This window comes from Empidonax traillii, unplaced genomic scaffold (assembly GCF_003031625.1).
Source record: "Empidonax traillii isolate 1590-97213 ecotype Southwest subspecies unplaced genomic scaffold, ASM303162v1 scaffold969:size425790, whole genome shotgun sequence".
Classification (NCBI taxonomy): Eukaryota; Metazoa; Chordata; class Aves; order Passeriformes; family Tyrannidae; genus Empidonax; species Empidonax traillii.
The window spans coordinates 99,629-126,252 of NW_020956162.1; the positions used below are offsets into that span (position 1 = coordinate 99,629).

The 26,624-nt window shown below is 36.1% G+C and overlaps 1 protein-coding gene across 1 annotated transcript in view; it reads left to right on the forward strand.

Moving 5' to 3' along the window:
* The window catches only part of NKAIN2 (sodium/potassium transporting ATPase interacting 2), a 289,629-nt gene that overhangs the window by 16,404 nt on the left and 246,601 nt on the right, over positions 1-26,624 (forward strand). The window contains exon 2 of the mRNA XM_027903480.1: positions 24,970-25,050. The gene's annotated coding sequence lies outside the window, so the exon portion shown is untranslated. The remainder of the gene's footprint in view (positions 1-24,969; positions 25,051-26,624) is intronic.

A 26,624-nucleotide genomic window follows, 5' to 3' on the forward strand; every position in this document is an offset into this window, starting at 1 on the left:
CATTCCTGGTCCCATCGGCTTTGGTGTTCAGCTGCCACCTTGCTGGGCAGCTAATAGCAGCCCTGGGAAGGTCCCAGCTTCCCTCCGGTCCCTCACATCCTGTGCTGTCCACTGCCTGGGCTTGGCTCAGACTCATCGGAAAGCTGGTGAGGTAACCCTTGGCGGTGCCCACTCTGGGTTCCCAGACCGTCTGCCACCGCCAAGCCCGGTGTTGTTGCTTGTTCTGGTTTTGGTTATACATAAGTTTTAGTAAAGAGCTGTTATCCCCTTCCTAGTTTTTTTTTTGTTGTTGTTTTTTTTTTTGTTTTGTTTTGTTTTTTTTTGTTTTTTTTTTTGTTTTTTTGCCTGAAGCCTCTTAATTTCAAAGTTATAATAATCCTGAGGGAGGAATCTTCTTTTATACCCCAGAGGAAGTTCCTGCCCTCCATAGCAGACACCTTGTTTTGTTAAACTAAGACACATGGTCTACTTGTCAAGATGGTGATCAGTTAAAGGTTGGACTCAATCTTGGAGGTCTTTTCCAACCTAAATCAGCCTGTGCTTCTGTGATAATAAAACCATGCTAAATTCTGTCTTAATAAATCTCCCTTTGAAGCTAAACTGCACTGCTTTCAGTTATTCTTCTAATTACATGCACCAAAACTAAGAAAACCATAGGACAAGGGGACATTCAGAAGGTTAAGGCATACAACAAATATGCTCTACTGCAGTGAAAACTGATTCTCAGCCTTATAACGCTTCCCTGCTGTAAAACCTCTGTTAGAAGAAACATGGTAAGTGAATGGAGAATGATATTGTTAACAGTTAACTATTTGAAATTTTCCTGAGCTAGACATGAAATATTTATAACTTCCAGAAGGAGAAATGCTATTAATCCATTCCTCATGAAAGGCTTTAAGTCAATAGTTGTGTGCATGCTGTGGTTGTCACCAGTGAAAATGGAAAGCTTTTAATATACATAACATATAACGGTTGTAATTGAAATTCTGTTTCTTTCCATTAACTAATCTGGGGAATAAACATCATCTTAAACAATAAATAGTTGCATTTTGATGTGCTACTTATTTTAAAATGCTTCTCCAATAGCAAGTTTTCTTTTGCTATTTGTGTAGTTCTATATGTCCTTCTAGAATAACACTTGTCTAAAAGTTTGCCTCTGCTTTTACCAAATGAGGAGAGTTTTACTGTAATTAAATTATATATGACCTCAATTTTATTCTAATAAAACTTGCATCCCATAAAATGCCATGCATAACTGAATATCAATTTCTAAGTTTTTCTTGAAAAGTTTAGGGACCCTTTTGGAAGAAAAAAATGAGTACAGAATATCAAAATTTCGTTACTTTACACCGTCCTTAGCAAGTATCACAAGTATTGTGACCAGGTATTAAGAATCTTAAAAGTAAAAAAGATTAATGTTGATGCTAACACTACATCTAATTATAAGATTTTCATTTCACTCATTCCTTGAAGTCATTGAGCTACCTGTTCTTTGATTTTCTATGAATAAGCAGTTGTGTGGAGTCATGAAATGCTTACTGAAGTGAACAAAGATATTTGAACAACTAAGAAACCAATTCTACATTCACCTAGGTGCATGGTTTAACTTTTCACATATATCAGTAAAACATTGAACTTAACAGGACTACTTAGGTATAAAGATAAGTAAGTATGACCACATTTGGTCACCATAAGTAAGTATGACCACATACTGCGGCTATATGCTCTGATTGACAATATGACTGACTGAAAAGAGAATTTCCACTGGAATTTAATATAGACCTAACACAAGACAGAAAAAAACAACTTCTCTTTTTAAATTAAATAAAATTTAAATGCAAATCTACAATGTGAAAGGATTTTTTTGCCTACTGAGCTTTCTAACCCTCATAAACAGAATGATGACTTTTCATTTCATATCTATGGAGAATGTGCACTTGCAGCAGGAATTTTGAAGATATCTTACCAAACAAATATATCTGGTCAATCTTGCAAAAACACTTTTATAAATATAAGATATATCAAATGAGTTTACACTGCTCCTTATGTCTTCCCTTCCTGGGAGTGTTCTCATAAATGGCCTTCAGAAGCCTGAAACTTCAAGGCCGGGGGACAAAAGAATCCCCATGATTATAATCACATGCATTTGAATATTAGTTGAAATTAAAAGCAAATCCTGCATTCACGTATAATATTCTTAGCTTACTGTATTGATTGTTCATATACATAAAACAGCTATACTCTTATGTGATTTCTGAAACAGCGTGAACAACAGAAATACATACTTTCTTTGCCAAAACTAAACAAAGTATCAAAGTATTGCTGTTAAGTTGGTATCTAGTAGAAGATGCATCAAGAAGTTTTCTTGTGTGACCTTGGAGTCAAACTTTGAGTAATAATGTATTTACATAAATACTTTTCATTAATTGTGAAGTAAAAAGGTCACATTTTCAGAATTTTATTTCTATGCATTTACATTTTGAAAAGGCATTTATGGGCATTATCACCTATTAGGCAAGTAATAAATTATACGTTGTATGGAAAATTGCAGACTAATTTCACACCTTTTAGTTTAACTAAGCTTTCTTGTCAGAATGCTGGGATTTGAATTATCACCCTGTAAAATGCATGGTCTGTAAGGTTGCTGCTGTTAATATCATTATTAGTAACTTTTGTTACAGTAAATTCTAAGAGCTAACCAAGAAGGTGCTCTACTGTGCTAAACAGTGTACAAATACAGGAAAGATGGGATAAGATAGTAACTTGGAGAGAAAAGTTAAAAAGTGAGAGAACACAGCAATCACACAGACAAAGACAAGAGTCAAGATGAAAGGGAATACACTTGTGTTTTATGGCAGCCATACCAGGCTGCCATTTTGAAAGGGATCCCCTGTTAAGATGTAAAGGTCATGCACTAGGTGAGACTGGACTTTTGTTATGGTGTCCTGTGAGTGCAAGACTCTCTGGAGAGGCTGGGAATAGGAGCATCACCCCATGCACACATGCACTCATGCACATGCTGAAAGAAAATGCTGGAACAGAAGAGAAAAGCATTTACATGCAGAGGCTCAGCACAGGGAAGTCTAGTTCTAACTGCAGAAAGGTCTCAGAGGCTGATACTCCCTGTCTGGCATCTTTTTTTGACTGTTAAGGCAGGGGAGTCCCTATGTCTTACCTGGGGAAGAGAGGGGATCACTGTGCCTCTGTCCAGTTCTGTTTGAATGCTGCCAGGATACAATTATTATGGAAGAGTATATTATCTTAGAAATAAGAGCTTGCAGATAAGCATCTTTTCAGCTTTGTCTCCTTTTCTAACAAGATGACACATTAGATGCCATACAAGTTATTAAATGTCTAGCCTGTATCAGAAACAGGATGTCACAAAGATATCCCAGGCCAGCAGACATGAGGATTTAAAATCCTTCTTTGGATTATAGCCCTGGTGTAAACACATGGGAAGCTATTGCTTTCAGTGGAACTTAACTGAATGTGCTAGCACAGAATTTCTTGTTAAGGGTTAAAAGTAACACTGATAGGATGCTTTTTTTTCTCCATCATAAATGAAAAGGAATAATAACACCACCACAAAAATAGCAGCATAACAGTAAGAGTACTTGTATTAGAGACTGAAAATAATCAGTATCTATTTTGTCAACACCTTCCTCCCTTTCAAAGATCTCATGTTATTGCAGATGCAGAATTCGGTTCAGAACTTGTTTTTGTGATACATGAATTTAATTATCAAGGAAATAGGCAACTTGATAGCATTAAAAATTGTCATTTTTTAATCCACTGAACAGACATTAATATACTGTAGTTGACATCTGTGTTAGCATCTGAATTATAACCTGACAGGTGCCTCATCCTAGGCCAATAGGTGATAAAGTAGATTAGTTCCAACAGTAATGTATGTAAATTTTTCATGACAAAATATTTCAATGATGGGCATGTCTGTGACATATAATCTAATCAAAATTAGATTAGGTAATCAAAAAAATCAAAATTAGGTATTTTTACAGCACTCAATACTGTGTTTCCAAGTGCTTTACAAATGTTTTACATTAACAGAATTTTAAAAGTGAGAAAGTTAGGTCAAATTTCTATAAAGAAATATATAGATATAAGCATAACATCTTTCTTCAAGCATAATCTACTGCTTTAGGAAGGTTTTTTAATTTTTATTTTTCTTCTTTTTACTCTTTTGTTTTTATAGAGGTGATTTCATAACATCATTGCAAATACTGGTAAGGGAAAATAGTTTTGATATGTACTGTCTGTTAGACAGCCACCAAATTTAATAAAACAAAAACCAAAACTTCATTCTTTATTAAGATAACATTTAACATTTTGTTAACAAGTGCTTAAGTTCCATTGACTCCAACGAACTTTACTTGAAGTTAATAATTTATATTTATGTGTATTTTCAAATGAGGATTAAATTAACCATACTAGATTAAAGCACTGGATAACAGGCAAGCGTAGATCTCTGCCCATGCAATACATTTTACTTGATGATGATGTCAGAATGTCTTCATTTATTCCTGTTAACACTAAAGTTAAATTTATTGATCCTGTTGCAGAAGAGAAATGGTTAGGAAATCTTTGATTTGTCCTCCTGAAATCTTCATAGGTTTGGACCTAGATTTAGAATCCAGTGTGAAATTCCCAAGTGTGCTGAGTAAATGTTTTCAGCACCAGCTTCATATTTTTCCGCTTTACTTATCACATAGCAAATATACTGTCAAATTTTTTACTGTGTGGAGCTTGCTAAAGTGGAAACACAAATGGACATGAAGGAGGTAACGTATGGCATGCACACAGAGAGCATGTAAGCATTAGTAAACAAGTTCCACAGCAACTCTAGTATAGGTCACTTTGCAGAAAAGTGATGATAAATTGTAGCATTGTGTCTCTAATTTTTAGCTCTTGAAACTATTGAACTGTGAGTCAGGTTTAATTATTAAGATGTTTGAGTGGCAAAAGGGAAAATACTGAGGGGTAAGAAAAACAAAACAAGTGAATGCTTGTGTGGGTGGTGAGAAAAAGTCATGGTTCTGTTGTGAAGGTAGAAACAGTTGTCATAGATACAGAGAGAGATGGTTCTGGAGCTGGTTAAAATGTCCATGGATAGTCACCCAATATGTGACAAAATTGCTAAAAGTGAAAGGAAAATGGATAAAAGTGTGTGGGGCAAAGCCCAATATAGTGGAGTTCAGAAGCTACAGCTATCCAGCTTTGCTTTCAAGGGTAAATAGAGCGGTTATTGCATGTCTGATTCCCATGAATTCCTGAAGTAATGATTTTGCTTCCAGCTGTATACTCTAGGAACAAAATATACAACTTGGAACCTGAGCTGCCTCTAGAACAAGTGTTGCAGTTGAAATAATTACAAACATTTCACTGCTCTTCAAAAATTCTTTCAGATCAATAATCTTTGCTGACTTTACAAAAGACTTCAAAAACGTCTACCAGGAATTATGATAAGATGATGCTGAAGTTGTTGTTTGGTTGACTGCTTTTATTTTGGTTTTAGTTTATGGAGTCTGTTGGAAAATACAGCAACATTTTTTTCTTATTCTCGTGCTTGAAAATAAGTCAATAAAGGCATCAAAGCTTCTCAGACAGTTGGCCACAAAGCAAGAGGAGTTTAAAGATAAAACTATAGATTTTTTTTTTAGTTATTTTTTGTAAGGAAAGTACTAGAAGAAAATAAGCAGATATCGTTTATGGGAAGAAAAAAAAAAAAAAGAAGAAGAAAAATAAGTAGTTACTAAACCAGGGGAAACATTGATCTTACTAGCTTACTAGATCTTTCTTAGGATAGCAACACAAGGCAGGAAATCACATACTACTGGGAAATCTCTAAATAAGCCAGGAGCAACTGACAAGTGTAAAACTACTCTTAGAGTACAAACAAAGCTACAAACAGGCTAAGAAATGTTTCAACAGTAAGTCTGACAACAGAATCAAAAAAATTAAAGGCAGGAGTTCGGTTGTATTGGGTCTGGCTGAGATGGAGTTCATTTCCCCATTGCTTTGCTTTGCATTGATAGCTCAAAGGGTGTTGATAACACACTGGTGTTTTGGTTACTGCTGAGCGCAGCATCTGCACTGTAACATTCCTTCCCAAAGGAAGGAGGGCAAGATCCTGGGAGGGGAAACAAGTAGGCCATCTGACCCAAACTGACCAAAGAGATATTCCATACCGTATGATGTCAATTCAGATATAAAAGCTAAGACAAGGAGCAGTAAGGGGGGGTATTCATTGTTTCCAGTGACTGCCTACTGAGAAACCATTATGCATTGCTGAAGCCCTGCTTCCTGGGACATGGTCAGACATTTGCTTGCTAATGGGAAGTAGAGGATAAACCTTGTTATTTTCCTCTTTGCTTGTGCACGTGCAAACTTTTGCTTTTTTTGCTGTAGTAAACTACCTTAATTAAACCTATGAGTAGTTTTCCATCTTATTCTCTCTCCAACTGGGAAGAGAAGTGATAGAGGAGCTTGGTAGGCACCTGGCATTGAGACAGGGTCCAACCACTACAGTTGTAAAGTCATCCTTGGAAAGAAAATATGTTAGGCTGATATTTGGATTTTACTGCCTACTCAGGTGATGTTCAGAATACTTGCTCTTTGTATTTGCACAGTTTTCATCATGTCATTCAAAATCTAAACCAAAAACATCTTTATAAATAACAATCAACTGGGAGCAGCTTTGTATCTATAATTCTTTTTTTTTTCCTTTTTCTTTTTTCTTTCATTTAAATCACATTACATTTTCTATTTGCAACACATTTTTTTCTTTGTTTTACCTTAGACTTTTAAACACTGGTTTGAAATCCTCAAAATTAAAAGGCTACTGCGTAGGACTCCTGTGCATCCATAAATTGCCTTCCTTAGCATTTATCCTGTGATAGGAATGAACTTTTCCAGATACAGGGTAGTTAACCTTAAATAAGAGCATTCCAAATACTTGGACAACTGATCTTCTACAGACACGTGAACTTCTGTTCAAGAATCAAGAAATTCAAGAATTCAAGAAAGTATTATTTATATCACATTATAGGTTCCTGTCAGGTGTCTGTTACTAAGAGAGTTAGACCAGCTCTGCTCCACACTGTTTGGGAAAGTTTTACCTCTCCCTGAGCAGTCTTCTTCTGAATTAACTACCACTTATAAGTACAATGGATATCATCGCTATTTCCAAATGAAGACTAGTTTTCATAGAACTATTCTTTAATAAATGTGTGTCCGTGGAAGTGACACAACCCTTTTGATATATCTTTAAAAATATATTAATGTGGTTAGTAGTCTTGGTGTCTTCCAGATGTGAAACTGAATGAACCCAAGCCTTGTTTTCTGCTTTCTAATTCCTAAGAATTAATATAAAATTAGAATATGATCTGTAATTCTAAATCTTACATCATTCTATTAACTATCTTTCTGTGTCCCAGATGTATTTTATCTACCCAGTTTAGGGTCCACTTCCTAATTGCTTTCTAACATGTAGAAAGCAGAGGGAGAAAACTAATCATATAAAAGTCTTTGAATTTGCTGGACAATACTTTGTCTCTTTCCATTGAATTCCTGTGATTTCTTTTTTGCTATGTTAAATCCACAAAGTTTAGAATAGGTTGGGTATCTAAAAGCGTATGGAAAGGAGCTACAGACTTGCCACACTAAACAGATATTCTCACTCAATCTGTCATATCAATGATTTATACATGCTGGCTACATATCATTTTAAGGAAGAATTCTTAACACTGCAATTCATGCCAGAGTGAAGAATTTAGAGGACTAACATGTTTCTTAAGACAAAGATTCAGGACTTTCCTGTAGTTAGGCAGATGTTCCCTTATCTTTGTTTCATCGATAAAAATGTTGCACTGGAGGCTTTTTAAGACCTAATTTCTGCAGGTTTATATATACAGTGATCTTTCAGTTTCCACAACAAAATAAGATATTAAGACAGAAATCCCTTATTTGTAGAGATTGTAGAGACCAGTACTCTCTCCAGTGAAAGTTAGGGGATTGCATCTGCAATCTTCACTTGAGACCTTCTCTAAGACTTGCTGTTTATTAGTTTTAATGTTCTGCAAGTACATGCCACGGGATAACTAGAAAAAGATCCACTTCATTGCTTCCTAGTATATGTTCAACAGGCAAAAGCTTCAACACGCTTGAAAGAACAACTCTGAGGTGAATAAGGAATGTGAGGCCACACATCAGCCTCCTATGATGCTTCATCTGCTTTCTTCAGCATTTTGTTCAAAAATGGATGCCATGGGAATGTCATCATGACGTTAGGTTCTCACTTAAACTGGGAATAGCCAAGGTTGCCACAGAATTAATTCAGCTAAAGACACTGCAAGTGTTGGAGTTGGGCAGAGTACCAGGGTGCATTATCCTTTTCTCCCCATCCATTCCCCTCCAGGTAAATGTTGTCTCAGGTTGGATGGGACAAGCTAGTGTTTAGTAATGGGAAAAGACAGAGATTTCTAAGGATATCCCTCTTCCTAGGTCTACATCTGCTCAAAAACCTAGTTAACACAATGAGCATTTATGTAAGTTTTGATATAAATCCATATTTATACTGCTCAGCCAAGACTTACTGATTCCTTTGGACTAATTCTGTCTGGTAGGGGAGAGCTTTCTAATTTTATAGCTAGTTGTATGTGACAAATCTATGCGTGTTCTAGATTTCCATCTTTTAATTTGAATGCCAAACTGCTTTGCAGTTGCTTCCATTGCTTTTCTATGGAAGGGTGGTCCTGCAGCTGAGATTGCAAACATAAGCTAATTGTTCTTTTATCTTTCTTGCCATTTCATTAGTGTTCTGGGACAGAATCCAACTGCCATGGAAGTTTTCTTAATTCTTGCTGATCACTACTGACCTGCTAATGGCACTCTGACATTTTTTCCCTTTTTTTTTTTTCTTTTTTCCCTTTGGAGTTTTGGAGTTTTATATTTATCTTCCTGGCTTTTGTTCCCAAGTTCTTATGTGAGACACAGATCCTGTCTACATTTTAGAATTTTCTTTTTCTTCTGTCAGTGAAATTACACTTTTTATGCCTTAAAGATGTGACCATATTCTGTGTGGCTTATGTATTTGAACATTATCTTATTTACTTAACCTTTCACTCTCTCCTTTCTCTTTTGAGACTTTATGTCTCTTTGCAGTATTAATAGTTCTATCTTTCATACCCGCTTTGCTTTAGAAATTCTCCTGTTTGTTTTGTGTATTACTAATGCTATGGGATACATGTAATGTAGAAACGAGGGCAAAGGAATATCTAGCATGAGGAGAAATGAGCAGAAAAAGAGCAGCAAGATTTGGGTAACCTATTGAAATTTTTTGTAGACAAAAGGACAGCATTGCTTTTCTATAGGACTCTGTTTCTTTTGAAGTATCACCAAAGAATTGGGACATATCTGCTGAATATTACTAAAGTCCCAGCAGTACATTCACTCAACATCTGAAGTTCTAAAGGAAGACGGGGAAAAAGAAATTACCAGGTCTATTTAATGATTTACACTGTCATTGTCAGGTTTGGCAATAACTGTTTATACATAAAGTTGTATAGCATTTTCCATTACAAGACCACTTTTATGAGTGGGCTGCAGTTAAGCCCTTCAAACTAAAGTTTTCATTAAGTCTATTTATTATTTTACAGTTAAAGCAATTCAATACAGTGTAAGCCTTTGTAGTCACCTAGATCAATGGAACTAAAAACTAACAAAAAAATCAAGAAGGTATTTTTTGCCTGTTTTTTGACAGCCATTATATTAATGCATCCTAATAATTCTTTTTTGCAAAGTCAATGTGACTTTGACATAGAAAGAAAGAGGGAAGAGATGCCACAGGGCATTATTTCAGGCTGTCATTTGTCCCCATTGTTTGAATGGGCAATGATTTCAAATTAAGGAATGGCAAACAACTCTAAGCAAGAGAGCCAGCATGCAGCCATCCGCCCCACAGCTGAGCTATAGTGCTGAAGGAGCAGGATCTGCTCCTGCCAAGCAGAGGGATGAACCCTGAGGGTTGCCTGGGCCCTCACTCTGCTTATCAGTCCTGGCTTAGGCAACTGGCACCTGTGTGGGATGGAGAAAAAAAGACATTATTCTTTCTTTGCACCATGGTGTGGAGGAGAGGAAAGAAGCCATCATTCCTTGTGGGTAGAAAGGGGAAGAAAGAGCACAGAAGCCTCTAGCCCATACAGTTATGGGTGGTAGGGAGTTGCCTTCTGTAATTTTGTTGCCTTGATTGGCACAACTCTGTTTTGAGAGGTTGAGAGTTTCTAATGGCTCACGTGCAGATCAACATCTCTGTGTACGAGCGTTTTCAAATTTCTTTTTGTTTTCAGTGTTTCCTTTAGACAATATAGAAGTATTTATAACTATGTATTAATAGAAGACTTATCTGGGAGCTAATAGAGCATAATTCTTCTGCTATTGTCAGCTCATGTGGAGGACACTGCTCATCACACCTTATTAACTGTGGCTACATGACTGTGTAACACCTACTATTCACAGAATAAGTTGTGAAAATGCATACAGACACTTTTTATATGCACTGGGACAAGTGTCTATTAAAGTTGCAAATGGAGCATCTGAGACTGAGAAAGTTCCGGAATTAAGACTGCCTCTGTGACCTTTATTTAGCCACCTGTGTTTGTGAATTATGCTACAGTCTTTAATTGCGTGATCAAGATGAGCATCTCCTTGTTAGTGCACAACATGGTTTTCTCATACTGATAGTGAATAATGTGGTTACCTTCAGAATCTCAGACTCGTTTGCAGTGGAAATGTCTCATCTTTAACATGAGACTAATAACTATTACTTTGCCCAACCAGGGGTTTAGGAAGGTAATCCCTGCTTAAGATGTACTCAGAAGCTGCAGTAAGTCAACTAGCCTAAGAAAATCCAGCAAACAAGTCAATTTGGATGATATTCAGTAAATAAAACACAAGTCTGGACTGGGTGATGAAGGTAAAAATAAATATTGAATAGCAGAAACCATCCTAAAAAATTGAATGTTGATATAAATTAACATGGATAACTTTTCATTCACACTTTTTAAAATTTTCCAGTACTTTACTTTAATTGCCTTTGGATGCTTGGAAACATGTTCTTTTTATTTTATTTTTTTTTCTTTTGTCTTTGCATGGAATACATTATTGTGCTTGGACAGGAATGTATTTTTGAAGCATCCAAGCAATCAGGTCAGCAGCATATTCTAATTTAATTCAAATATGAAATATAAGCATGACTTTAGCTTGCATAGATACAAAATTTTTCAGTGGTCACAAAGTTATCCTGTTTATTTTAAGGCAGCAGCAATTAAAAAATGACAGTATTTCCCTACTGGGTGTTTCAGTACCTATTTCCACATACCAGGAGGAGCATGCACTTGATCTGGCACTCTGAAATGAAATTGGAGAGCAGGAGAAATTTGTTCAATTTTCATTATACCTTTCAGAATTTGGAATAGTTCAGTATGGTCTCTTAAAAAGCCCAGTGCTTTTCCAAGAAAATTTATCAGTCTGTCATGCTGTTGTCTCCTGTCATAAAACTGTCATCACAGTCTCTCTGATGTGGCAATGCTGGGGGTACTGGCGAAGCTTCTTGGCTCAGTGGTGCTCAGATTTTACATGGCAAGTTAGGTTGCTCCAATGAAAGTCACATGGCTCTCCTGCCATAATGTGGAAGCTACTGTCCCTTTCAGTATTAATGTCATCAAATGCCATCTTGACATCTGGATATGTTCCCACCTCATTTCAAGTATCAGCTGTTAATTCCCTCACTGTTGACCTTTCTTACCTCCTTATAGTTTGTTGAGCTATCATCCTTTCAACAACCTGCTTTTTTTATTTTTCATGAAAACTGCTAGGAAAGGGTCTGTGTAACACTGGGTGTTTATCAAAATAATGTGTATGCTTTTTCGTCTGAGCTGTGCATAGGGTCATAATGCCAAGAAAGGTCAGTAAGAATTAAGGAATCAGAGGAAAAGCTGGGTTGGAAGAAAACCCCAAAAATCGTATCACCAAATATCCCTCCCAAAGGAAAGTGAAGCTGTGTAATCTGAGGTTTCAAGGCAGCTTTTGGACCTGTCACTGGTTTTCTTGACTTTATTTGCTGTATCGCCTGCTGTTATTGCATCAGAAATTATGCTGTAATTGTTTGTATTAATGATACATGACAAGTTTGTATGCATCTTGTACACTGAAAGTCAGTTTAATTCCCTCATCCTGTATTTCTCAAGACTTCTTGTTAAAGATTTGTTTAATTTAAAACTTAAATAATCTCCTCAGATTTCAATTTGCTGAGTTAGGATTGCTCTAAAAAGAACATGAAGTTTAGCCTTAGCTTGAGATAATATGAACACTGGACAATGGTCCTGAAAAGAAAACCACCAAATGTTTAAATTTCTGTCAGAATGGTGTGCTATCTCTTTAGGACAAACTAGGATTATCTAGACTATCTCAGCTTTATGTTGTCATGTAATAAATAATTTACTTTTCTCTCAATGTGATCCAATTCCTGCATTTGTAAAGCATACCTTGCCTCAAAATGTGTAAAATTGGGTGGGGTTGGGTTTTTTGCCTTTTTTTTTCCTTTGAATTAGTGGTGCATAGTGTATAATACCTAAACTATGCTCCTAACCAGCCATACTTCATTTTATCTCATAATTTTGTTTATCAGAGTCTTATCTGTATATATTGCTTTCTTTCCATTTGACTCCCAGTACATATCTTTCTTTGTGAAAGAGATGTTCAAATGGTTATGGCAAAAAGCATCTACAGTAAATGAAAAAAATAAAAATGCACAAAGACATAGTCTTTCAGTATCTCAGCTCTAGTATTTTTTCCTACGAAAGAAATAGCACTTTTGTGCTCATACTGGTTACCCATGTGAAACCTTTTTTTGGCGCCTCTGTCTACTGAAACTGTCCAACTAGCTGATAAGCCGGCACCATGCCACTGAAGCAGATGGGCATAGCTGTAGAGAGCCAAAAGACAGTGTACGTGCATCAAGTGTGGATGTTGATGGCAGGCTTCCCAGTTAGTGATGTCTTAACGATTAAATGTCCCGAGTTTTTTGCGTCTGTAGTTACAGAGATGCCAACCTTACTCCTGGATGGTGTTTGAAAATTTATCCTGATTTGTTTACAAATTATAAGGAATTTTTTGAGAATACTTGACCTAGAAGATACTTGGGATGAGAAGTTTAATAGTAAAGCGAATGGAAATAGTAACCTTTCCCAGTCCTAAACAGGCATCCTAAACATGTTCCCACCCAAAACTGAGATGCAAACAGGAGTTCCAGAGAAAGGTCAGTGAAAGCTTTTTTAGGGTATTTGAGATATGCAGAGGAGACAAGCAACAGGTACTTTCAGAGAAAGAAAATAAAATACAATCAGAGAAATACAATTACCATAATTCTGCCAAAAAAGAAGGATTTGGAGGTTACGTCATGAAAGAAAAAAATCTCAAAGGCATGAATAAGTAACATTAAGCTATTCTTTGATTGTATCACATTTAGGGAAATGGAATTTGGCCAATCTATGTATATTAAGAGGCCTGGGCCACAACATTGTCTGATTACATCTCTAGTTTCTTCTCAGAACTGAAAAATGTAAGGCATGGAATATTTTTAGCTAATGTTTTTTGATGCCTTTTGAAAGTAAATGAAAATGTAGTTTTCCTAAGAAACTCTAAGGGAAGTTTTTCTTTGTGTGCAAGTTTTACTCCGTATTGTTCTGGAAACAAAGTCAGATATCAACCTTCCTTAGGAAGGCCATAATTCATCCAATGAGCAAAGTGTAATGTATTCTGGTGATTTGAGAAAAATCAGATATTAATTGAATGATAAATGAAGAAAATATTTTTAAAGTATTACTTTGTTTGAATATATGCACTCTGGTTTTGGCATGAAATGAATGTTCTTTGGACAAATACAGTCTTAAATCTCCCTGAAGACATTAGAAAATTAAGTCCATTTTGCATTTTATGCTCTTTTAGAAAGTCATGTTTGAGTATCTACATTTATTTTATTGTTATAGCTTCAGATTTCTTTTTTATCTAATTCAATACTTTCAGGATTGAAAAAGACTGAAAGAAAACCCATGTTGTATTAAAACATACTGATCTTGCCAAATCAGGCAGTTTTGCCTATCAGATTTGCTAGAAAGAAATGAGGGAAGTGGAAGGGTGTTCTTTGTCTTCCTCTCTCCACTCCCTGTGGCTCATTGGTCTCACTCAGTGAGTCAGTCCTGTGCATGTGGGCACAGTGAAAATCTCACAGGTATGCACCCCCTACACAAGGAGGTTGCATCTAACCCTGTACTCACCACACTGTTTCATGAGGCTAGATTGTATGCCTCTAGACTTTGGCTCCATTGACTTCATCTACCTTAGCCTTTTAAACAAAATTCAGTCTGGCTCCATGGTATGGTTGCTCTAAATGGTTGTGTTAGTTGAGATTCCTTTAAAGAACCCTCTGCAGATCCAATTTCTCTGCTTCTTATTTCCAAAGAATGGGAAGTGACCTTTGCAGTTGTCTGGCACTTTCAAAACAGCTATTAAGCTCTCAAAACGAAGCTTCCAGCCAGTGACTTTGAAGGTCTGTATGCTCTGTTCTGCAACTGTGTTCAATGAAACACAAACACTGCTAGTATCTTAGTCACCTCCCAGTCTTTTTTCCAAACTTTTGGAGTGGTCTTAGGGGCTTTTTAAAATTTGAGCTTTAAAAAACAGTTCAGAGAGAGGCAAGAAAGCATTATTCCCATTACAAATACAAGTTTAGTTAAAATTAAGTCTCTTTTGGAACATGAACATCAGGGACACCACACCCAAAGCCCTGTGAACTCAACAGCCAGACTCCACATGACTTTCACTGCTAAGTCATTAAGTCAAAGAAAATAGAGGGAAGAAAAAAAATACCTGGAAAGCTGAATACAAATCTCTGAACTTATCAAAAAGATCTTATTATAAATGGCTTAGTTTTAGCAAGAATTTTGGTATATTCACTGAGGTTGATGGATTCCCTTTATAAATAGTTATAGTTGGCACTCAAATACTGAGGCATCAATAAAAGAATCTAGATAAATGTCAGTAGACTTCTGTTCCTAGCAACAGTAACTATTGATTTTATTTTTTGCATTCTGTTAAAAATGAACACTGAAAGAATTCTGATTGTCCTTATTTATATTTTTAATAGGGAATTGAAAAGGGAACAGCTGCTAAAAACTTGGTTAAAATAAACGGTTCAATGACTGAATTATAATAAAGATTTTTCTTTTTGGGTATTTCTGAAAAAAACAGAGACACCAAAGAAACAGTCAATACATGTCTAGCTCCACCAGTTGCTGATGTCTGAAGCAGATTACAGCTTCCCACTTTTCCAGTGAGAAGCTCCTCTCATTAGATTATAGAGAGGATATATGTCTTATGTTTATTTTAGCTGACAAAAACACCCTACCCTCCTGGCTCCACATTTTCCAGTTCAAGCAGGAGGGAGTGACAGTGTCCCTTTTGAGGTCTGATGACTCAGCCTCCTAGGACTATCTAAGGTTGAAAAGAACCTAGAGAAGTGGTCCCCAGCTGGTGAGCCTGGTTTACCCTGGGTAAAATGCAAGCATATGGCAGGGTCAACACAACATGGAGCCCACATGGAATCATAGAATTAATTGAGTTGGAAGAGACCTCTGAGATCATCAAGTCCAACACTTGATCCAACCCCACTGTGATTACTAGATCATGGCACTCAGTGCCACATCCAGCTGCGTCTTAAAAACCTCCAGGGACGGTGAATCCACCACCTCTCTGGGCATGCCATTCCAATGCCTGATCACTCTCTCTGTAAAGAACTTCTTTCTAATATCCAACCCAAACCTCCCCTGGCAGAGCTTAAGCCTGTACCCTCTTGTCCTGTTGCTGATTGCCTGGGAGAAGAGACCGCCCCCCACCTGGCTACAACCTCCTTTCAGGTAGTTATAGAGGGTGATGAGGTCACCCCTGAACCTCCTCTTCTCCAGAGAAGCACTGCTACACTGGAGAGGGGTTGGACAGTCAGTGTGACTTGTTGAACTGGTACCGTCAGCAGAACCTCTTGGTAGAGTGATCCCTGGACTGGAAAATAGCAGGGAACGAGCAACACCATTTCTTGATAAGGGGCTATTCACATATTCTACAGAAAAGCAGTTACATGATATCCTTGAGCACGTTTTCAAATATTTCTTAAGAGCTGAGACAGGCTATCCACAAAACCATTCTTCCACCTATCAATTGTGTGCTAAATGTGTGATTTGCTTTTTTTTTTTTTTTTCTTGCAATGTGATCATTCCATAGTAATATTCACTGTCAGTAAATCCTTGGAGAAAGCAGTTTTAGTATTGAGTGATATTTTTCATGTTTCTTTTTCATTGCTAATTAATCAGTAAAATGTTCTGGGGATCCACAAATTACAGTGAAATTTTACAGCAATAATTCCTGAAGTTTTCCCCTAAGGTTTGTTAAAAAAAAATATCCATACAAGACAGCTTGAATTCTTGTCAATGCAATTTCTACACTAATCGCTATGTTCTAACTCTGAGGAAAACCAGGGTTTGAAATGTTTAGTATCTTAAGAGTGTTCTAGAAGGCAAGGTTTGAAAAAATTCTTTCAAAATATTTCTAGCTCTTGAAGAACCAAATGACCTCCCAAATCACACAGTTTTGATTTCTATATTTCTTTTTTTTTTTCCTATGCCAGTTTTAATATGAATTTAACAGCTGACTAGAAATGGTAAAAAATAATGTCATTTCAAAACTATTACTTCAAATTTTTAGGTCTTGAATAGCACTGATTTCTGATGCTAGTACCTCTTGAGGTAGATCCCGGTAGATAATGTTGGAATTGAAGCAGAAAGGTTAGAAAAGGATCAAAACAGCACTGTTTTAAGGTTCCTTATTGCCCGATCAGCTCAAGTTATGTCTTGAAACGTAAAGCTATTACAAGAATTCTGATATAAAGAAAGACTTTTGAGCTCTAGTTATGTGAGAGTTATCTGCATATTATTTTCCTGTTACTTCTATTTAATTAATAATTTCTATTTTGAGACACTTTATAGTCTCTTCCCCAAACAAAGGAAAGAATACTGAAAAAATATGAAAGTAACATAAGAGAAAAAATATCACTCCATCTGTGAATATATGCATGTATATGCATGTGTCTGCAGCTGATTGGATACATACAGTGTTGAAGCACATTGAGTATTCAGATATTTGAAGTTGCTTCCTGCTGATAAATGTTTCACAACAAAGATGTGATCAAAAGAAATACAGGACTTGAATGATGAGTGTAGCCAAACCAATTAAATCTCCACTGCTATGTCAAAAAGATAAAATAAATATATCCTGTTAAAATTTCTGCCTTACCTTACTTTCTTTAGTGCATAAAATACACCTTTTTTTACAAAGGTCAAGAATTGTAACATATAGATGATGAAGAAACCTTAAAAAAGAAAAGGGGCAAAAAAAAAAGCAACCTCCCAAAAAACATCAAACAAAAAAAAAAAAAATTGTGATAACAAGAAGAAAATTTCTCTGCTCCCCATTTGTAAGAAGAATGGAAGAAATATTGTCTATTTAAAGAAAACTCTTTTTTAAAATAAGTCCTCAGTTACAGGATATTTTTGGGGGGGATCTAGAATGTTTATAACTCCCTAGTGTAACATAGTAGATTAACTGAACAATGCTACAATGCTGCAATGTAAGTTACGTATTTCTGTGTGCTTAATTTCACATTTTGACCATTCACCCTCACAGTTTCGTATGGAAAGAAATTATTAATTGTAGGAATAGAGTGACTGCACTGAGAAAATTTTGTGTATCTTTCTTATGAAAGCTGAATGAATGGATGGATATGTCTCCTGAGTTGTTCATGGATTCTTGGAGAGGAAGTTTGTCATTGTCCCAGTTTAAATGAGATGCAGGCCTTTTACCGAGGATGAGTTATGAGAAAAGACTCAAAATTCTCCCTTTAAGCAATTATAAATCCAAAATTAAGAGGCTCCAATTGAAGGAAAACAAATTATGGAAAAGGGAAAATAACAACCCTTTATTAAAAGGTATGTGTGTATTAGCAGAAACAATGAAAAGAAACAAGTAAACCAACTAAACAATACTCTTATACCCACAGATAATCCCCTTCAAAAACAAACCAATAAACAAGTAAAGGGAAAAAAAAGTAAACAGTTCAGTTTGTACCCTTTGGTGCAATTCCAACCACAGTCAACAGGGGACACAGTTGGATCACTGGAGATGCAGAGCTTGTAGTGTCCTGTGCCACCAGGGTATGCCAGAGAAATCAAACCAACCAAAAAAAACTGGGACTCCCTTCCCTTCCCACACACTGGGGAAGGGGAGAGGGAAAGGGGGGAAGGGAAACAACAACAAAAAAGAAAATCCTCCCAATGAAAAAGACAACCCTAACTCACTCCATTCGCCTGGTCAAACTGCTCAGCACTGTCCTCTCTCTCCCCCTAATGGGCACAAGGACCACTGCCAGAAAAAAAACAAACACTAATGGGGAAAGGGGAAAACCCCCAGAAAAAAACCCAGCTCCTCTCCGATGAAGAATCCAGGCAGGGTCCGCAGCGGTCGAACAGGTCGAGAACAACAGAAAACCATCCAGCTTCCACTCCGACCTGTGTTCCAGCTACAACCAGCCCATGAACTCCTCCCCCCTCTGTTTCCCAGGAGTCGAGAGAAAAAAGTAAACAGGAGCCCCTCATCTCCTCTGTTTCCTAGGAGACTAAGTTCTGGGCCATTAAGCAGAGAGCCAGTTCTTTGGTATCTCTTAAGTGCTCACTTGATAGCTCTGCATGCAGCGGGCAGGGGGAAGAGAAAAATTCCTAGTTAGTTTCCAAGAACCAGCTAAACCATAACAGTCATTTAGTGTTTAGGGTAATATTTTCATTGTTACTGTTGAACACTGATACAGAAGCTGAAAAGCAAATGAAAGTGATGCAGTACCAAAAAGCACTTCTCTTAGTCTTTTCCACTGAAACCTAAGGAGCTGTGAATCCAAGAAACAGAAAATGAAGAAATGAATGACTCAAGCATTAATGGACCATCAGTAAGTTTTCAATAGTTCTAAGAAGATGTCTCTTCAGCAGTCCATTAGTGATATTTTACCCTGGTGATGTTTATATTGCTTGTGGTTTTTTTGGTTTGTGGTTTTTTTTTGGTTGGTTGTTTATTTTTTTTTTAATGTGGAAAAAAAGGAATGCCTATCTTCACAGTGCAATGTTACTATCTTGTTTTTTATGTCACCAGTAAAATATTTTTAATGGACTCTCTAACACTAGGAGTTTTGCCTTCGAGAAGTTTAGCTTTCCAAACAGCAAGGATAGAGTGATCTGTGTCAGACACTGAGAAATGAACTGAGCCCTGAAAGTGCCTTTCCTCTCAATTGACTATAATGGGAATCTAGATGCTGCTCAGAGGAGGACATCTGCATTGCAGACATCTAATTGTGGGCAGATGGATATTTCTCTGACAGTAATGTTCTTTGTAGAAATTCAGCTGCTTTTATGCAAAAGGAGCTGGAGCCATGTCTTCAGAAGGAAATATCTACTTGTGCTTTCTATACCTGGCATAATTCTGGCACACAAGAAAATGAAAAAACACCTGAAACTAAAGAAAGAAGAAGCCCAATGAGTCCACCCAAGCTGGCTATGAGTAGATTGATGGGTGATTGCATATCATGGCAGTATTTTGGGCTCTGGGCTTTCACTTCATCTAGTTACGACCTGAGAAGAATGCACCTCAGCTTTCTTCCTGTCTTTTATGCTTATGAATTCTTCTCATGCAAATCAAGGGGAAAATAGAGTTAATAAACTCCTATATAAAATCAGGACTTATGACTGAGCTCAAGGATTTTGAAAGTTTATGCATAGCCATCGGGTGTATGGAAGCCTCTGGAAAGAAATTTTAAGCAACACTTGTTCTCTATCTGAAAGCAGTGATTGCTCAAGAGTAAAAAACTATTACAACAATAATTTTCTCTTTGGTAGTGACCAGTTCTGATGCACTCGACACTTCAGCAGCTTTCAGTCAGTCTTGGCAGAGGGCACTAATTATTAAAGTGTAACAAGGAACTAAAGTATCAGACAGGGTTTTTTTATCTGAGGGAACAAAGGGAAGGAAAAAAACATATATAAAAATATATATAGGATTCACAATGCCAATGGATTAAAAAATACCCTGATAAACACAAGCAGAAAACTAGACTATCATTGCAATTTGAGACAGAAAACTCCAACTCAAAATTGATGCTACAAAATCAATTCATAATTGCTTAGAAACAGAAGTTCACAAAGATAGACAGTGCTCCAATACTATAGCCATGATTAATTAAAAATAAATAAAAAGACATAAAAAAACTACCAAGAAATATCTAAGTCCTAATGATATGAAGAATCCAGCCAAGCAAAACTAGTGCAACCTGCATGCTGTGACAACCAAATGAAAAAAATCCAGAGAATTCTGTAATTCTGCAAAAGCTTCCCAGTACACTGAGGAAAGAGATTGAACATTTACTGATGTCTAACTGGTTGTTATCAAGACTACTGGTTTTGGCCTTGAGCTCTCTTCCATTGAGCCCTCTAGGCAACTGCTGGGCAAGGAAGACTTTTATCTGGATCATTAAAAGCAGAGCATGGTTGCTCTTTGTGCTAGGTTGCTGAGAGCAGCAGTTCTGTTTAAAACATCTGGTCTTCACTCATTCAATAACTGTACCTCTACTGGCCGAGAATTTTGCTTTTGATTCCTCTTTGGAGCCCTTGTATCCTTCAGTCAAATATGTTTGTAACAGACTCACATATCAGAAAAGAATTTGAGAGCAAGAGAAATGTCACGTAAAGTTCTGTGGAAAAAAATGCTTAAATTTAAAATGCTCAAAGCTATCAGTATTGCTCACAATTTATACTCGAAAAGTATGTGACATATTTCTCCTTCAAGCAAAGAGTTACAAAAATATTAGATGTGCGCTCTGGTGACCAGGTTTATACAATAGGCAGTAGTGGGCTGCCTGAAACTTTGATTCTTGCACCCTTGTAACAATTTTTCTATTCAGCTGAGGAATTCAGAGTGATTTAATTTCTTTGACCTTTGGTTTTCCTGTTAGTAAAATGTAGATAACGTTACTTAGCCAGCTTTGACAAAAGTGTTAAGAAGAATGTATGGATTCTTACTTCTGCCACCAATATTTCAGTGTTTCTGTTTTCCATTCGCTTATGATGATTCATAGCAAATTTTCAAACATAACTACACAGTATCAATAAATCATAAGGTAGCTAATTATTTTCAATTTTTTTGCAGAGGGTTATAAATCTGTGTTTACATCAGGAATTGTAAGCATATATAAAAGCCGTATCAATATAATTTATTTTATAAATAAAAGGAACTTTTACTGATTGGCTAAAAATTTTCCAGATAGTAAGTATTCAGATCTTCAGTCTTAACCTTCCAGTTATACTTTTTTCCACTGTGGAGCTCCATAAAAATAATAAACTGCATTGTCATTGCTGTGCTTCCTGTCAGGATCTCCTGCTTGGTCAAGTGTGTATTTATCAAAGTTCTTGTCTTGTTGATATGTGGCTGCTGTAGCACTGTGGTGGCTTCTGTCAGATAATGCAGCTGTCTAGAACTCCCACATATAAGAAAAGCTATAGCCCTTTGAACAACTCTTATAAAATGTTTCTAATTATACACATATAAGAGAATGCCAGAGGGCTTTGTTCATTGTCACAGATCTTCAGAGATGAATTTCTGCAGCAATTTGCTGAAGCACATAGACAACAAGAGGCATTTATGACTGCATGTGATGCAGAGATAAGAGATGTGCTAGATCTGAAGCATCTGAAATAAGAAGCAGTGGGAAGCAGAAATGTTCTTGTTTTTCAAGACAGCTAAACTCAGTGTTTATCCATGGCATTCGTGCAACACTTAATATAACTTAATATTCAAAAGGAAGCAGTTTAAAGCAAACTTTTACAAGAAATGTTTAACCTTATCTGTAGTCCAGTATGAACAGATGCTCGTTAGAAGAGTGTATCTAAATGGCAGATAAACTTGTCATCTTTTTTTTGGTAATAGACTAGACAATGGAAAACTTTTGCTTCTTCATGTAATAAGGTTCTCTACTGGGACAAGTAGCTTCAATGTACCTTGGAGTGTTCTGTTGAGTGTGCTGTATACGATGAGCTTTTTAACCAGCTGTTGCTTACATGCAATGTGACAAGTTGTGCCACAAACAGGCAGTCTAGTGAAACCTAGTTTCCAGTGTCTCTCTCCCTAACTTTTTCCCTTCACGTTGACTGATAAATGATGATCTTGTAAGTCTTTTCCTGTATAAGGATTTAATAGAGTGTCTATTCCCATTTGTAGGTCTTTTTTCCTGAAATTTTGTAAAAAAAAAAAATCTTTAGATCTTCTATGGTTTTGTCCAGTTTGCTTAAAATTGTTCTGAAGCACAAAAGATCTTTCAAGGGAATGACATTTCACATGAATATTACTTCTTCAGTCTTGTTTTTTTGAGAAACCAGTCTAAATGTAGGATTTAGAATTTTCACTGTAAGAAATTCACGTCAGAAGGACTACTTGTATTAACTCCATCAGAATAAATAACGTTGCAATGTTAAAATAATTGGTAAAAAACAGCAAGTTAAAATGCCACAGAAAAATGTAGCAAAAATGCCAAATTAAAGTTATTGAATCTAAATAAATATTTCCTTTTCTTGCCTTTTATTTATAAAGCTCTATGGTACATGTAAAGCTGTGTGTACTGTGAGCAAGTTATAGGAAAATGATCTGCTCAATATACTTAATGTCTCAGAGTTGTGTTGAAAAAAAATGAGTGTGTTTCACAGATTTCACAGAATATTTTGTGCTGGAAGGGACCCACAAAGATCACAAAGTCCAGCTCTTAAGTGAATGGCCCATAAAGGGATCAAACCTACAACCTTGGTGTTGTTAGCACCATGCATGTGAACTAAGTTCCTATTTTCTGAAGTTTTATTAGCAACCTGCACTCAAAGAGTAGACATGGATTACTGAGGCCATCCCCAGATAAATCCCTGCAAAACCTGATCCATTCTGGTCATGCTTTAAGCAGAGATTGGACCAAGTGACCTCCAGAGAGTCCCTCCTGACCTAAATAAATCTATCATCTGTGACCAGAAAGAGCTGACATATAAAGTATATGTAATCTGTATGCTTTAAATTACCTGCAATTACTTGTGTATAAAATAATTCTAGCCTTTAAAGCTATGTTAGCTTTCATTAAATCAAAATTCTTTAAAATCTGTACATGGTCTATTTAATAGCTAGGCTGGCTGGCAATTATTTTGTTACCTATAAAAATAAGAAATTAAAACAGATCTAAATTTTAGTCATATTGGATATAATCTCACTTTAAATCCTGAGAAAGGACAGAATTGTATTATTTTCACAGTATCTAGAAGATTAAGGAGAAAATGGCATGTTCAGTAATAGACAATGTGATACAAAACAGCACTTGCAAGAGAAATGCAAGAAGAAATCTACATGGGTTGTTACTGAATTTAGAGAATAGTTTGTCATGTATTTTTTTGTGGGGGATGCAGAGTATAAAGTCGAAAATATTGTCTTCTTATTCAGAATGTGAAAACAGAGGTGTGTAGAAAATAGTGTCTCCTAATTTGGAAAAGTAGTTTATCAGAGTTTAATCAGTATAGTTTGAAGAAAAGACTATAAGACATGAAGAATAAGTCTGTAAATACTTTAGAGAAATGGGGTGGTGTTTTAAAAGGAGAAAATAGCTCTCATCTATAACAGAGAGGGAATAGTGTCCTATCACTCGTATTTCACACATATGCAGTGCCATGTGGAATGAAATTAGCAAACATGCAGAATTGAATTGTGAACAACTAGAGGATAGCTACAACAGCCATTAGAAAAACATTTGTAGATCCTAAGGTTTATTAGATGACAGACTAATTTGTCAAGGGAAGTTCTCAAGTACAAACATTAGATAAGAGTAGCAATAGTAGGTCAAACTTTATTATACAAGATTCTCTAGCATTACAGCAAGGGAATGTAGATTCCAGTCCTAGCACATAAAGGCTTATGAATACAAAACAGTAGCAAAATAGTGGACAGAAGGATAGAAAATATGTACTCCATTACTCATCAGACACATGAATATGAAGTTTGGCAACTACCAAAGAGCAGATATTGCTTAAGCATGCATACTTCTCCTATACACTCTAAAGCCAAACAAACAAACTAAACCCTCCCTCCCAAGAAACTGACAGTTTAAAATGCAGTCTGCCCCTTGAGAGTGTTGAATAATTATGAACTATGCTTTGGAATGTCACAAAATATATTGATAGAGGCAGTTGTCAGGACCAAATCCCCCCATATTCTGTAGAAATACTGCAAAATAATCTATATATATATGGATTTATTTTCTTCAGGTTATATATATGTTTGGTTTGTTGAGACTAAATCTGAAGTGTTGCGTAATCAAGCACCTAGTTCAACTAGACTGTTATTTAGTAAGCTATATTTGAATAACCATTTGAATAAACAGCTGTGCACTTCTAATATATAATTAAGGTTGCATGTCTTTATATTGTAGTATTCCCCATTGGAACAAAAATAAGAGATACAGAGTAGTCTCAAATTAAAATGTAATATTTATCAACTGTTTTCTGAGATAAATTTTCTGGTCTGATTGAGTACTCACCAGGTCACTCTAAACAGTGTCTGGGAAAGAGAAGAATTTATTCATGGTTCTATTTTATGTGTAATAGTTTTATCTATATGCACCATATTTATAGTCTGGTTTTGTCTTGGACTGAGTTAATGGTCTAATGAACTAAGTTAAATTCAGTTGATAGTGAAATTGTTAATGCAGTGTTTCTTTCTTCCTCCCTACAGTATGCTGTCTGGTTGGTCCTTTGGGTTACATGGAACGTGTTTGTTATCTGCTTCTATTTGGAGGCTGGGGACCTTTCAAAGGTAATTTACCATTGGATACAGTCAAGCCATCAGCACTTTTGTTATCATGCCCCAGTCAACAACAGGCTGTGCTCTGTTTTACTTATCCTTTTAGTGTTATCAATGAGTGTCGTAGTATGATGGAAATTTGGAGAGTTCTTGAGTGTTTGAAACTTTTAAACTAGAAAGTAATGAACATACACATTCTGATGACCACAACATAATAGTATATATGTTTCAAAAGAAATTACTTCTTTTTGTCCCTATCAGTAGTCTTGCAGTGCAAATTTCACCCCTGTGAGAGACATTAATTAGTGCCCTCATGAATACAAAACATTGCCATCTCAGGAGTAAACAAATATTTATTGTACCATTTAGCTTGCTATTATTTAAATTGATTCCATTCAAGGTTCTTACATCATAGCATAATAATTATAAAAGAAGGTGTCTTTCATTTAATTAGGTTGTAAACTGAGATGGCAGAACAGATTGCCCTTTGGCTACAGCAGTGATCTTTAAGTTTGTGCTTATGATAGTAATGTTATGCTTGAACACTTATACACAGTAAAAATCCATAGGAAAAATATATTTTCCCAAGAATGATATATTTATAGGGTTTTATTGACACTGCAAGTGATAACACATAAAGTGACAGTTGGTAGTGACTCAATCCAACATTTTAAACCAAAACTCCTTCTTTCTAAGGTGTTCTCAGAAAGCTGGCAATTTTTGGGATAAAAGATTAGCAGTGGCAATAAATTATTTTGTTATAGTAATACACTTTTAAATATTGTTGCCCATGCTGAATTATGCTCAGAGTGCTGTGAACTGACCATCAAGAAGAATCCCGTGTGTTGAAGAGAACACATTCTTTTGTTGATTCAGATTTTTAATTGCTGTTCTTGATTATAGGGAGTTTAACCCAACTGTAAATTACAGATGTAATTCTCTGATCCTTTGTGAGTTACTGATATCTTATGATACAGAAAGTTAAACACAATTATAGGAAGAATAAATGAGGCAAAGATACTTCCTCACCTGTATTTTCTTTCAAATCACCCCAACATTCAAGAGTTACTGGAGACAAGGTTATTTAATCCCCATGTATTCTGTTTCTTTAAAGGATACTGACTTCAAAAAGGATCAGAATTACATTTCCTGAGGGTGTAAAGTAATTTTCTGCTGGTGAAACATTGCACTTTCTGGGTTTTATACCTTCAGACAGGTCCAATCTGAATAAAATCTTGGCAAAAAACATAGTAAATAAAAGAACTTTTCTGTGTTCTATTTGGTTAAAATATTTATTTATTGCTAAGTGAACTAATGTATATAACAAACCTGGCACCTGTTGTACAATTATACTCAATCCAGTCCGCCCTCTTTCCACCCACTTGTTTCAGCCACCTGCACTCCTACACTTGTGAACATTGGGATGCTTATCTTGTCTGGGGAAGTGAAAGGAGATGGAAAAGAATGGAGAAAGGAGAAGCAGCTGCTTGAGTACTGTGTCTTAATGGGTATAAAAACAGCTTAAGAACCCTAGTAAGTGCTGGTTGGAACAAAAATGCATTCCAAACAGTATCTAAACCTTGAAC